Genomic DNA, 11,371 nt, shown 5'->3' with positions numbered 1-11,371 from the left:
GAGCAGCTTTGTCTCCTCTCTTGCGCTCCCTGTGTGCCATGGGGTGGACTGGGGCACGCGTCATACCACCTTGGAGTTGTGTGAAAGCTGCCCCTTTAACTAATGATGAACCTTTTCTGCACATCCTCTGTGAAAATGTACCTGCTAGCATAAAAAAAAAAAAGCCCAGAGCAGCATCTGGTAGGTGAGCAGCAGACGGCTTGTCAGTAATAACGTCCAGTTATTCACTTCCTAGTATCAATGAATAATCTAATTTCCCACTACATTGAGGAATACTGTTACTTGGCTAAAACTGAAGTATGGGGCCTGTGTGGCTGGTTAAAAACAGCTGCCTGGAGACTTCAGGCTTTGCAGGTTTGGCAGGAATAACACTGTTTTTAAGACCACACAATTTCTGGATGACAGCATATGGAAATCGAATAACAGGGAAACCACAGGCATCACTAGTCACTGAAAAAGGAGGGTGTTACAAAGTAATTGTTTGCTTCCTATTTTGGAACTATTTCCAATGTAAACTTCTTTTCTAAAGCAAGCAAGTGGTGGACAGTGTCAATGAACTTCTGTTCTCCTTTGCAAACAGAGCCTGGGACATGCGTACATTCTACTTGTTCTGGAAATGTAATTTATGATTGAGGCTGTTCTCTGATTCATAAAGAGCATGGAAATAATTCACCTAGGGCCTGAATGCTCTGCCATGTGCTTTCTTTCATGTTTAGAGTAAAGCTTATCTGCCATGTGCTAACCCTTCTTCTCTCCATGCTGCAAATTAAAGTAATTAGCAAACAGAAGCCAGCTTGTAGACTTTCCATTGGAGCTGCAAAAGTACAAACAAACAAAGAAGCATCAAGGCACTTTTTCGTTCTTGTTTAAACATTACAAATGTCACTGATCACTTTACAGAATTAATCTTGGAAGGTTAAAAAAAGCCTAACAGCAGAATGATTGCGAAAGGGTAGGCAGTGAAAAACCATTAGGGTGAATGTTAACGCAAGTATTCTGCTTGTCACTGGTAGTGATTCAAGCAAACATGACACTTTGCTGTAGCTTGGCTGAAGAATATTTCTATAATACAGAGAAATGAAGTGTGTGGCGAAGTAAATGCACTTTTAAGAGCCATTCTTGGAAGCCAGTTTTGTTTGTATCATAGCCCATCACTAAACAAAGCATGGCTGCCCTTTTCTGTGCTTTTGTGCTGGGACTTTCCATTCTTTGTGGTGAGCTACAGCAATGTGGGTTTCCCGTTGGGAGGGGAAACTTTCCAGGAAGGTGTAGATGCTAAATGAAGCAAAGGGTTGCTTCTTTGCTTATGCAGAGTTTTGCTTGGAATAGTAACCCAGATTATGAGAGCTCCTCCAATGATGATTCAGGTTCAAACTTGTCTGGGAGAGCAACTCTCTTTTTTTTTTTTTTTTAGTAGTAGTAGAGAGGTTTGTGGATGGCTTTTGTGGTAGATCAAAATCTGACAGGTTGTTTAAAATTGCTTCTCTTTTGCAGTAACATGTTTTGCTTGCTTTACTGCACTATGGGCAGCTGTACCACTATCTAATTTTCGATAATTTTTAAAATTTATTTTCTTTTAGTGCCTCTAGTTCTTGGTTGGATTTAAAGTCTCTGATGCTCAGCCATACTGAGCTCCTGCATCACGTTACAAAGAGTGGATACTGCAAAACTTATGGGATCCCTTTCTACCAGGAGCTGAATAGATAGATGTTCAAGTGCCTTAAATGAGTCGAAGCTGCACTGTCTCTCTGTCGGTCAGAGCAGGTTGTAGGAAACAGTCCAAGTGAACATGTTGTGCTGGCCCCATGTACTGTTACACCCCTCTTTTGAATTCTCCCATGTTGTGCTGTAGAGGTGGATCTGTCTGTGAAGGCCCTGTTATTTGGCTCATGAGAGGCTGACTCACGAACCCCACAAGCTAGGATAAATGGCAAGATTCACAAACATAAATCAATCATCAGTGGGCCTAAAGGTTTGGTTTCTTTCAGGATAGTGGGTATTCCCACTTCCTTCAGTGCAAACAGTGCTGATTAGGCTCTGAAAAACTGAGTGTGGACAGAATACAGTGCTGGTGCGTTCTCCGTGAATAAAACGTGGTTTTATGCAACAACTGTTTTTATGCCTCAGCTGAGGTTGAACTTGTTTTTACTGGTCGGACTATTAAAAATGTCACGAACACAGAAATGTGTGCACCATTTCTAGATAACTACGTAAATAACCTAATTACCAGTCCAGATTTTTCCCCTTTCTATTGGTGTTAAAGGCAGCTATGAAATAGAACTAGTTTTCAGTGAATAAAAGTTCTTATTATACTTGGACTTGATGGTAAATGAGTCATGCATTCAGGCAGTGGATAAAGTTTGAGAGAAGGAGGCAAAACTATTTCTCTACAGTGTCATCTGTATCTTCGTTTTATGAGTCATGACACAAAGAAATCCCATGAAACTGTCTCCAGGTATGCAGCAGGGGTCCTTCATCAGGAATAAAGATGTAGAAAACAATCCTACCCCACAGAGTGAAAATCCAAATATTGCTGTCAGTGTAAACATTTTAAAATCATACTTCCCTGAGCTGCAGCTCAACCAACCTGTGCTCTAGCAATGATTTTGGTTTTTTTTAATCTGATGACAAAATTTTCAGGATTTTGGATCAACCTGACTTCTTGTTGAAAGATGTCTTGCTTTGCTATGTGTGTTGTGGTTGTGTTTGTGTGGTTGTTTTTGTTAGTTTTTAAATGAGTTATTACTATTTGATGGGAAATACTGAGAAGAAAGCTTTGTGGATGAGGAACTGGCTGGGTCATCACATGCAGAGAGTAGTGGTCAATGTCTGGATGGACACCAGTGACAAGTGGTGTTCTTGAGGGGTTTGTAGTGGGATCAGTACTACTAAACATCTTAATCAATGACATAGACAGTGGGATCGAGTGCACCCTCAGCGGGTTTGCAGATGACACCAAGCTGAGTGGTGCAGTTGACACACCTGAGGGATGAGATGCCATCCAGAGGGACCTGGACAAGCTCGAGAAGTGGGGCCTTTTCGAACCTCATGAGGTTCAACAATGTTAATGCAAGGTCCTGTACCTGGGTTGGGGCAACACCCAGTATCAATACAGGCCGGTGGATCTCTGAGATACTTGTTTATTTTTCTCTTTCTGTATCATTCAGCTGTTAGGGAGGCGTGAGTACATCCTTCCAGCAGAAAATTTCACACTAGGTGGAGAGTTAACAGAAGGATGGTACTGTTTTGGGATGTGTGTTTCCTGACATATCCAGAGGTTTGCTGAAATTCTGGTGTAGATTCAGATCTCTTTCTGCCTGATGTTTCTTGTGACCTAAAGCTTAATTAAGATGTTTGGTTTACCACGTAAACTCTTAGAAATGTTAATTTCCCCTGGGCATGGTTTGTTGAAGCCATCTCCTGTCTAGATGGTAAACAAAAGTGTTAATGAAGTGTTAATGATTGCTCTGGTATAGAACTTGGAGAAAAACAAATAGCTCATTTTGAAATAAGTGCTGCCTTTCCCTGGAGCAGAGTGTGTGAGGGTGAGAGGGCTTGGAAAGGGAGTAAAAGGATTCTGTGCAGCCCTTACTCTATAGATTTTCACCTTACAGGACAGCCTTTTTTATACTTGAGATGCTGTGATGCTACATGTTGCAGATACATGTAGTCTGTATATGTATGTATGAGTAATGTCTGTAACTCATTATTAGCTTGTAGGAAATACTGTCACAATGAGAGCTAACTTCTCTGGGTTGATGGCAGGTTTGTGCTGCTGAGGTTGAATTTGGGGGATAATATAATAGCAGGATGATGCACAAATGGGAAATGAGGGTAAAAACGGTCTGGATAATGAAAGTGGAGGTTGTTCCATAACACACTACCTCCTCTTTTATGTTTTAGTTAAATTCACATTTGTCTCAATATCAGTTAGATTTGTACAGTGCCACATGAGAAAGGAAATATAAGAGGTTATTACAAGAAGTCTTACGTGGAGGAGGGGAAGACAGAACCAGGAAAGAGAAAAACCCTTCAGAATTTTCTACTGTTGTTTGTTTTAAGAAATCTATTTCTGTAGGAGAAATCCTGCAAGAAGACAGACTATACAAATTAAGCCTTTTAGTGACAAAGTTAAACAAACCAAAAAGTGTCATTGCAGAGAAGGGGTCTTGGATTGTCCTGAAACCTTGAAAACAAACCTCTGCCTAGTCCAGGACCATGGACTTAGCAACGCATAGTAGGAGCTCCTGCTTGGGGCAAATATTGTTTTTCAAAACTGGGCATAGTTAAGAAGAGTGAAAGCAGCTTTAATGCCTTTGCAAACAGTGATAATGTTGGTCCTCCACTGAATACAAACAGCAACCAGTTCAGAGAAGACTCAAGTGAATGGAGGAGATTGTCAAATTTGGGGTCTGAAACAGCATGTGGAACCTGGCAGATGGGTTTGAGTGACTGGGGAACGGAGGGGGCTTGGCCTCTGCTGCTCCTTTCAGGGCAAGGGTAACTTTCTGTAAATATCATAACAAGTGTTTTGTTTGAGGGACCCTGTTACACCTTTACAGTGGCATGATTTTATTCTGTTGCTTTTTGTGACACGGTGCCCTCTTTGGAACAAAGTCTCTGCATGAGCTGCTTACTGCACCTGGCAGACCTGAATATAAACTTTGTAACATTAGGCAAAAGCGCTAATGAATTGGAGATCATGAGTGAGTCCTGCATGGACAAAGCTCTAAGGTAATGTACGACAATGTTTATCAAATACTATGATGGCAAATATGTACAAGATTTTACAGGTTGGGGGGGAAACTGGCAACTGCATATTAGCACAAAGCTTCAAAGGAGTGAGGGGCAATGTGTTTCAAACAAGGTGTATTAACAGCATGGCAGGTGGGGTGATTTAAAATCACATTGCCTTTCTTCCTATGAGCATTTTCCCTGAAATGTATTGTTCTGTGTACCTGGCTGCACTAGGAATAGAAGCTGCTTACACATGCCAGACTCCAAATAATCCTCAGTTTAGCCTGAGTTTCAGTTGACTAAATATGGACTACCTGCTCACTGTGTAGGTGTCTGTCTCCCTGCTAGTCACCTTAAGCTGTCATCTTTTTGCCTTTTTAGTGGATAAAGTCAAGGGAGTCCAGAGAGCACGATTTGTTTTACCCATGCGTATGTTCATCCTTTTGGTCACACAGATCATGAGTTAAACTCCTTGGAGCAGGTTGTGGGCATTTCTACTGGCTGCAGGCAAGTGGCAGGTCATTTGCAGGTGTGTTGGCCTTTGTCTGGATGTCTAAATTTAGAATTTTTTGCAAAAGTCATCTCACCTTTCTTTTCAGCATGACCAGCGAAGGGTAATGATAATTTTTCTGCATTGTTTCCTGGACTCTACTTTTGGTAAAGTGTTTTAAATGGCACAAAAGGTGTCCTGGCTTAGTATGCAAGAATGAACGGCTCTTCAAAAAACTGTTAATTTCAAAAGATAGATAAGACTCATCTATGACTTGAGTAGGATTTCAGCCTTGGCACATATGGGGATTATGCAACATCAGAACGTAAACAAATTAAAGATTTCCAGGTGTATACTTGCAAGCTGGTGAGCAGCAATTTGCTTAGAGGTGCTGGTTTTCCAGCAGAGAGCAACAGAGCAGGAATACAGGATGGGTAAATGTTTGCAGGAGGAAGATAAGCTTGTTTGTGATGAGTGCTTATCATGACTTGGGTCATGAGGGCAGCTAGCATGTCACAGAAAATATTCTGTTCTCTCTGCAGCTTACGTATGTCTCTTAGCTCGAAGTGCATCAGAGCTTTAATTCAGATACAGTAACTCTGCTTCGCATTGCTTCATGCTGGAAAATAGATCTTTTCCAGTGAACTAGAATGGACAGATGCAGTTGCAAACAGGTAGCAGATGTTAGAAGCAAGCAAGCAGAAATTGGCTTGAGGGGCTTGTCTGGGAGATCCAGATCTCCCTGGAGTCAGGAGACAGGGAAGGAGCTGAGGACATTTTCCCTGAAGAGATGGCAAACAATGCAGGAATGACATTTTTAGTTTAGGTGAGCAAGGTCCCATTAAATTTCAGAAATCTCTTCTATTGCCACCCTTTCTCCCTGCTTTTTTCTTTTTAAGAGAGTCCAAGCATCTTACACTTGTTGTTTGGCAGCCCAGGTGAGACTGCTGTCTTGAATGCATATATTTAGGGCATAAGAAAGCCCAACAGTTATTCTTCTTAGTCTCCAGAAATTGTCAAGTATCTAAAAAGAAAGTAATGGCCTTTCTGTTACCTTTTTGCAGAGCTGCAGTGAATGGGAGAAAATGATAAATAAGAATAGGGCCATGTGAAAAAGATAAAGGAAAGAAAAACATAATTAGTCCCAGATTCATTCTCTGCAGCTCTGAAAGAGCTGATTGTTCCCACCTACCAGTTTTGCAGAAGTTTTAAGCAATCTCTCTAAAAGGGTGGGCTACTGAATTAAAAGCTGAAAATTACTGTTGTGGGTAAGGTGCTTCAAATGATGCATGTTGCCTAGTTAATTATTTTATATAAGGTTTTACACATAGAGCATTAAGAAACTTTGTAATTTACAGAAATCTATTTTCAGTCTGCTTGTGAGACCATGCTGTGCTGTTGTGCTGCTCTGTTTCTTGGAAACAAGATTTTATGAAGAATCAGTTGATGTGGTGTTTGGTGTTGTGTTTGCTTTTTTAAATAACCACAGAGGCCTCCACCATTAATAAGGAAAATCTGAGTCTGTGAAGTAGAAGTGCAAAATGGATTTTAAAGCAGGTGGGTTGCCTCCGTGCTATTAAATACAGATGGATTGAGGAGTGGGTGGAAAAGGCATTGTATCATTCAATCCAGGAGCCGAGACTCCTGATTTAAAGGAGAAGGTGGCTTAGAACATGGGAGTTGTAACTTCCCACTGATTGCAACAGAAATCATGGAGCAGCTGAGGTTGGAAGGCACCTCTATATATCATCTGGTCCAAACCCCTCCCTCCAAACAAGGTCAATTAGAGATTTTTTCAGTGCTGCATCACAGAATTGCAGAATGGTTGAGATTGGAAGGGACCTGTGGAGATCTAGTCTGACTCACCTTCTAAAACAGCTTCCCCAGAGCAGATCGCACAGGAATGTGTCCAGGTGGGTCTGAATGTCTCTAGAGGAGGAGACTCCACAACCTCTCTGGGCAGCCTGTTCCAGGGCTCTGGCACCTCAAAGTAAAGAAGTTTTTCTTCATATTCAGAAGGAACCTCCTGTGCTTCAGTCTGTGCCCATTGCCCCTCATCCTGTTGTTCGGCACTATTGAAAAGAGTCTCCTCCCATCCTCTTGACATCCACCCTTGAGATATTTATAAACACTGATGAGATCCCCTCTCAGCTTCTCTTTTCCAGGTTCAGCAGACCCAGGTCTCTCAGTCTCTCCTCATAAGAAAGGTGCTTTAGGCCCCTAATCATCTTCCTAGCCTACCACTGGACTCCCTCCAGTAATTTTGTCCATAAATTGGAGAGCCCAGAACTGCACGCAGTACTCCATATGTGTCCTCACCAGGGCGGAGTAGAAGGGCGGGTAAACCTCCCTCGACTTGCTGGTCACATGCTTCTTAATGCATCCCAGGATACCGTTGGCCTTCTTGGTCACAAAGGCACATTGTTGGCTCATGGTTGACATCAACCAGAACTCCCAAGTCCTCTGCAGTGCTGCTTTCCAGCAGGTCCACCCCTAACCTGTACTGGTGCCTGGGGTTATTCCTCACCAGGTGCAGGACAGTTGGGTATTGTCCATCTCCAAGGGTGAAGATTCTACAGCCTCACTAGGCAACCTGTTCCAGTGTTCTGTCACCCTTAGAGCTTTCTTCAGTCTTTCTTGTTTAGTATAGAATGTCCTGTATTTCAGTTGGTGGCCATCTTGTCCTGTCACTGGGCACCGCTGCCCCCCCTGTCCTGTTTCTCTGTACACACTGATCCCCCTGAGCGGCCTTTTTTCCAGGCTGAACAAGCCCAGCTTTCTCAGCCTCTGCTCATGTGTCTGATGCTTCAAGCCCCTCATGTTTGTAGCCATTTGCTGGCCTCACTACAGGGTGTCCATGCCTCTCAGAACTAGACCTGGCATTGAAGATGTTTCACCAGTGCTGAAGAGAGAAGGATCACCTCCCTTGACGTCCTGGTGAGTCTGAACAGAAATATATACAATGATAAAAGATGGGTGAAGTCTCTCCACACCACCAGATTCCTGCCCCAAGTTGGAGGAGGGTGGAGCCTGAATGCTTCTTAGATATCTGTGCAAATACGAATGCCAGGTGAAGCGGATGTGGCTTTGCAGCTCCCCAAAAGGTGAATCTTTTCCAGAAAGAGATATTATTTAGGGTATTTAATCAATTTTCCTTGCAGTCTGTGCTGACCTCGTGTGCTGGCTCTTGTGGAGCACCTTGACTCCTATGTACATTGTAAAGCAAGGGAATGTAACCATGGGCTGAGTACCCCTCTTTTGGGGCCTACACATGCCTGCACCCCTGGAGGGGCAGGGACCCATACTGGTTTCCCACCTTTAAAGAAGTACAATAGCCTTTCTTTATATATATTGCAGAGTTATCTTGAAGGTGTGCTCATTAAATGAGCTCAGAGGAGAGAATAATGGTCACCATGTAAGTATATATTAGATATGTTAAAGGCTCAAATAAAGAATATGAAACAAGATCACCAGATATCTTCTGCAGCCCTTGCTGGGGCTGAGAATCTTCTAGTGAATGAGCACTCTCAGAAATGGTAGCATGGTATTTGACTGGAGCTTAGTTATTGTAAGTAGAGAGGGAAAGAGAGGCTGATGATCAGTATTGTCCTTGCCATCAGTTAAAACCAGTCGGTAGAAACAAAGTACTACCTAATGGCAGCCCTACCTTATTTTTAAAATAGGATAAGTGTTTAAGTATAGAGAGTACACTGGTATTATATTTTTATTAATGAGAAGGCAGGGCGTCTAACACAAGGCTAGCTCCAGCAATGGTGTTTCACTTGCAGCCAAAAAGCCATTGTATGTCTTCTGAGTAATTGAAGTGACACTACTGATCATTACCATGGAAAAAAAAAATCCTGTGCAAATCTCGGGGGGAGAACATATAAATGGTTGGGCATTAAATCTATACTGTGTCTACCCTGGCTACCCTGCTTTGACTTGTAGTTATGGCTGATATTAAGCTATTTAGCAGGGGGTTTACTGTCACTGTTATTGTAGTTAATGTTACAAATTCCTCATCCCGTGCTGTTTAATACTGTCTGTAACAGCAGCCTCATCCAATATGATCTGTGAAGCCCAGATGTTTTTTGTGAGATTGCCCACACTCTCTTCACAGTATCACAGTATGTTTGGGATTGGAAGGGACCTCAAAAGATCATCTAGTCCAATCCCCCTGCTGGAGCAGGAACACCTAAGTGAGGTCACGCAGGAACATGTCCAGGCGGGTTTTGAATGTCTCCAGAGAAGGAGACTCCAAAACCTCTTAAGTGGAACCTCTTAAAAGCAGAGAGTAGTTTGCAGAGCAAAATTAAATACATTTAGATCTCTTCTGGGAGTTATGCTTTTTGGCATGACTAGTTACTGGTAGATCAGGACTTTACGAGCTCTTATGTAGAGGTTGGCTCTGCCATGCTGTCTACACCCTGTTGTAAATACTGTCCCTTGTAGGGTGGTGAGGAGGGGAATGGGGGCAGGAGATGCTATCACTTGATTTGAGTCACTGTTGTAAGGCCTGTGCAGCCTTTCCAACAGAGCAATTTCCTTTATTTAGGAACAGACCTCTGCTTCATTCCTCTACCACCAGTCTAGAACAGAAAACATCTCTACTGTAATAAGTAATGCACCATTTTTTGAGTGGAGCTTTCCTATGACATTTACAACTTGAGCACAAAATTGTTTTCTTCCAGAGCTCTTACTTTCTGTAACTAGCTTTGCAGGCAGCAGTGAAGTGGTATTTCATAAAAGGGTAACATCTTTGTTGTTCGGGGGATGATAGCAGTTTTGTGCACTTAACTTTGCAACAATATAGAGAACTTGTTGTCTCTAGTACATGAGTGGCAGATCAAATGATACACAAAAATAGCTAATCCTGTTTACACTGTCCTGTACCCCCTTTTTCCCAGTGCTCCTGAAGGATGATTCCTTTTAATAACGTTCAGTTCAAACATGTAACTCCTAAAGGAAGAAACTGTTGAATACATTCTTTGCCTGCGATGGAATACAAATATCATCTATTAATCCAAGTGGCAGACTGTAGACTGCTATATGGGTAGTTTTAGTATGTAACTTAATTACAAGTTTCTGCTCATGTGCTTGGAAATCAAATGTTTTCAGACCTCTGCACTGTATTCGGCTAAGACTTGCATCTGGGCTCTGTGCTGTATTGGTTACCACAAGCTGTGGAAAGAAATAATAATTTGATCGCTGATTGTATGTAGTAATAAACTGGGCATTCCTGGTAGCTTGGATTTGCCTTGTGTAAAACTGCCAAAACTTATTGTCAGCTTCTGTACTTCCGGATTTTGATGTAAAACTCTGAAGGGGTCATAAACAAGTGAATTAAAAGCCACAGAAAATCCGGGGTTTATGTTTCCATCGGTGATCTTAACCATGCTTATTTTAAGATTGGCAAACACGTATGTCTTTCATGTATCTATTTGTAATCCTTCAGCTGTTAAGTTATACCTTTGGGGAAAACCAAATACCACATAAAGGTGAGAATAGTATTTTTGATATCTTTTGGTGACTTATTAGTCTGGAAAATGTATGACATTGCTGTCATCACAGTGTCTTAAGCAAAGATGAGGTATTACTGCAGCGACAACACGTGTGAGTGTGTGATAAAGCATGTTTATTAATTGAACAGTTGCTGTGAAACTGGGGGAAAAAACCATTGTGTTTATATAGGATTGCTCTGTCGAGAAGAGATCTGAGTAATGCCAGTCACTCATTCTGTCCTCACAAAGGTTACTATTTCCTTGGTTACACTGATTCAAACATGAGCCCTTCCTGAAACATAATCTGAGAAATGATCAGGCTTAAAAAAAAAATCAAACCAAGCAAATGTTCCCCTCCCTATTCCAAAGAAAACCTATCAGAAGACAGTTTTGATTTGTTTTTCATTATGTATATGCCATATATATATTCATATAAAATCCACATATAAACAAGAACTGGTAGATATGGTTTAAAAATCAGCTTTATGCTTCTCATGGCAGATCTGCCAATGTGGTATGTCTTGGTAGGGTGCAAAGACAATGCTGAGAAAAGAACTGTCATCTAATGTTGGTGATAATTTACAGCAGTTCTGCTGAGAAAACAGTTCATGTCACCTACATCCTTAGTATCAATACATTGAAA

The sequence above is a fragment of the Columba livia genome, chromosome 3 (assembly GCF_036013475.1).
Source record: "Columba livia isolate bColLiv1 breed racing homer chromosome 3, bColLiv1.pat.W.v2, whole genome shotgun sequence".
Taxonomy (NCBI): domain Eukaryota; kingdom Metazoa; phylum Chordata; class Aves; order Columbiformes; family Columbidae; genus Columba; species Columba livia.
This window is presented reverse-complemented; position numbering follows the sequence as displayed.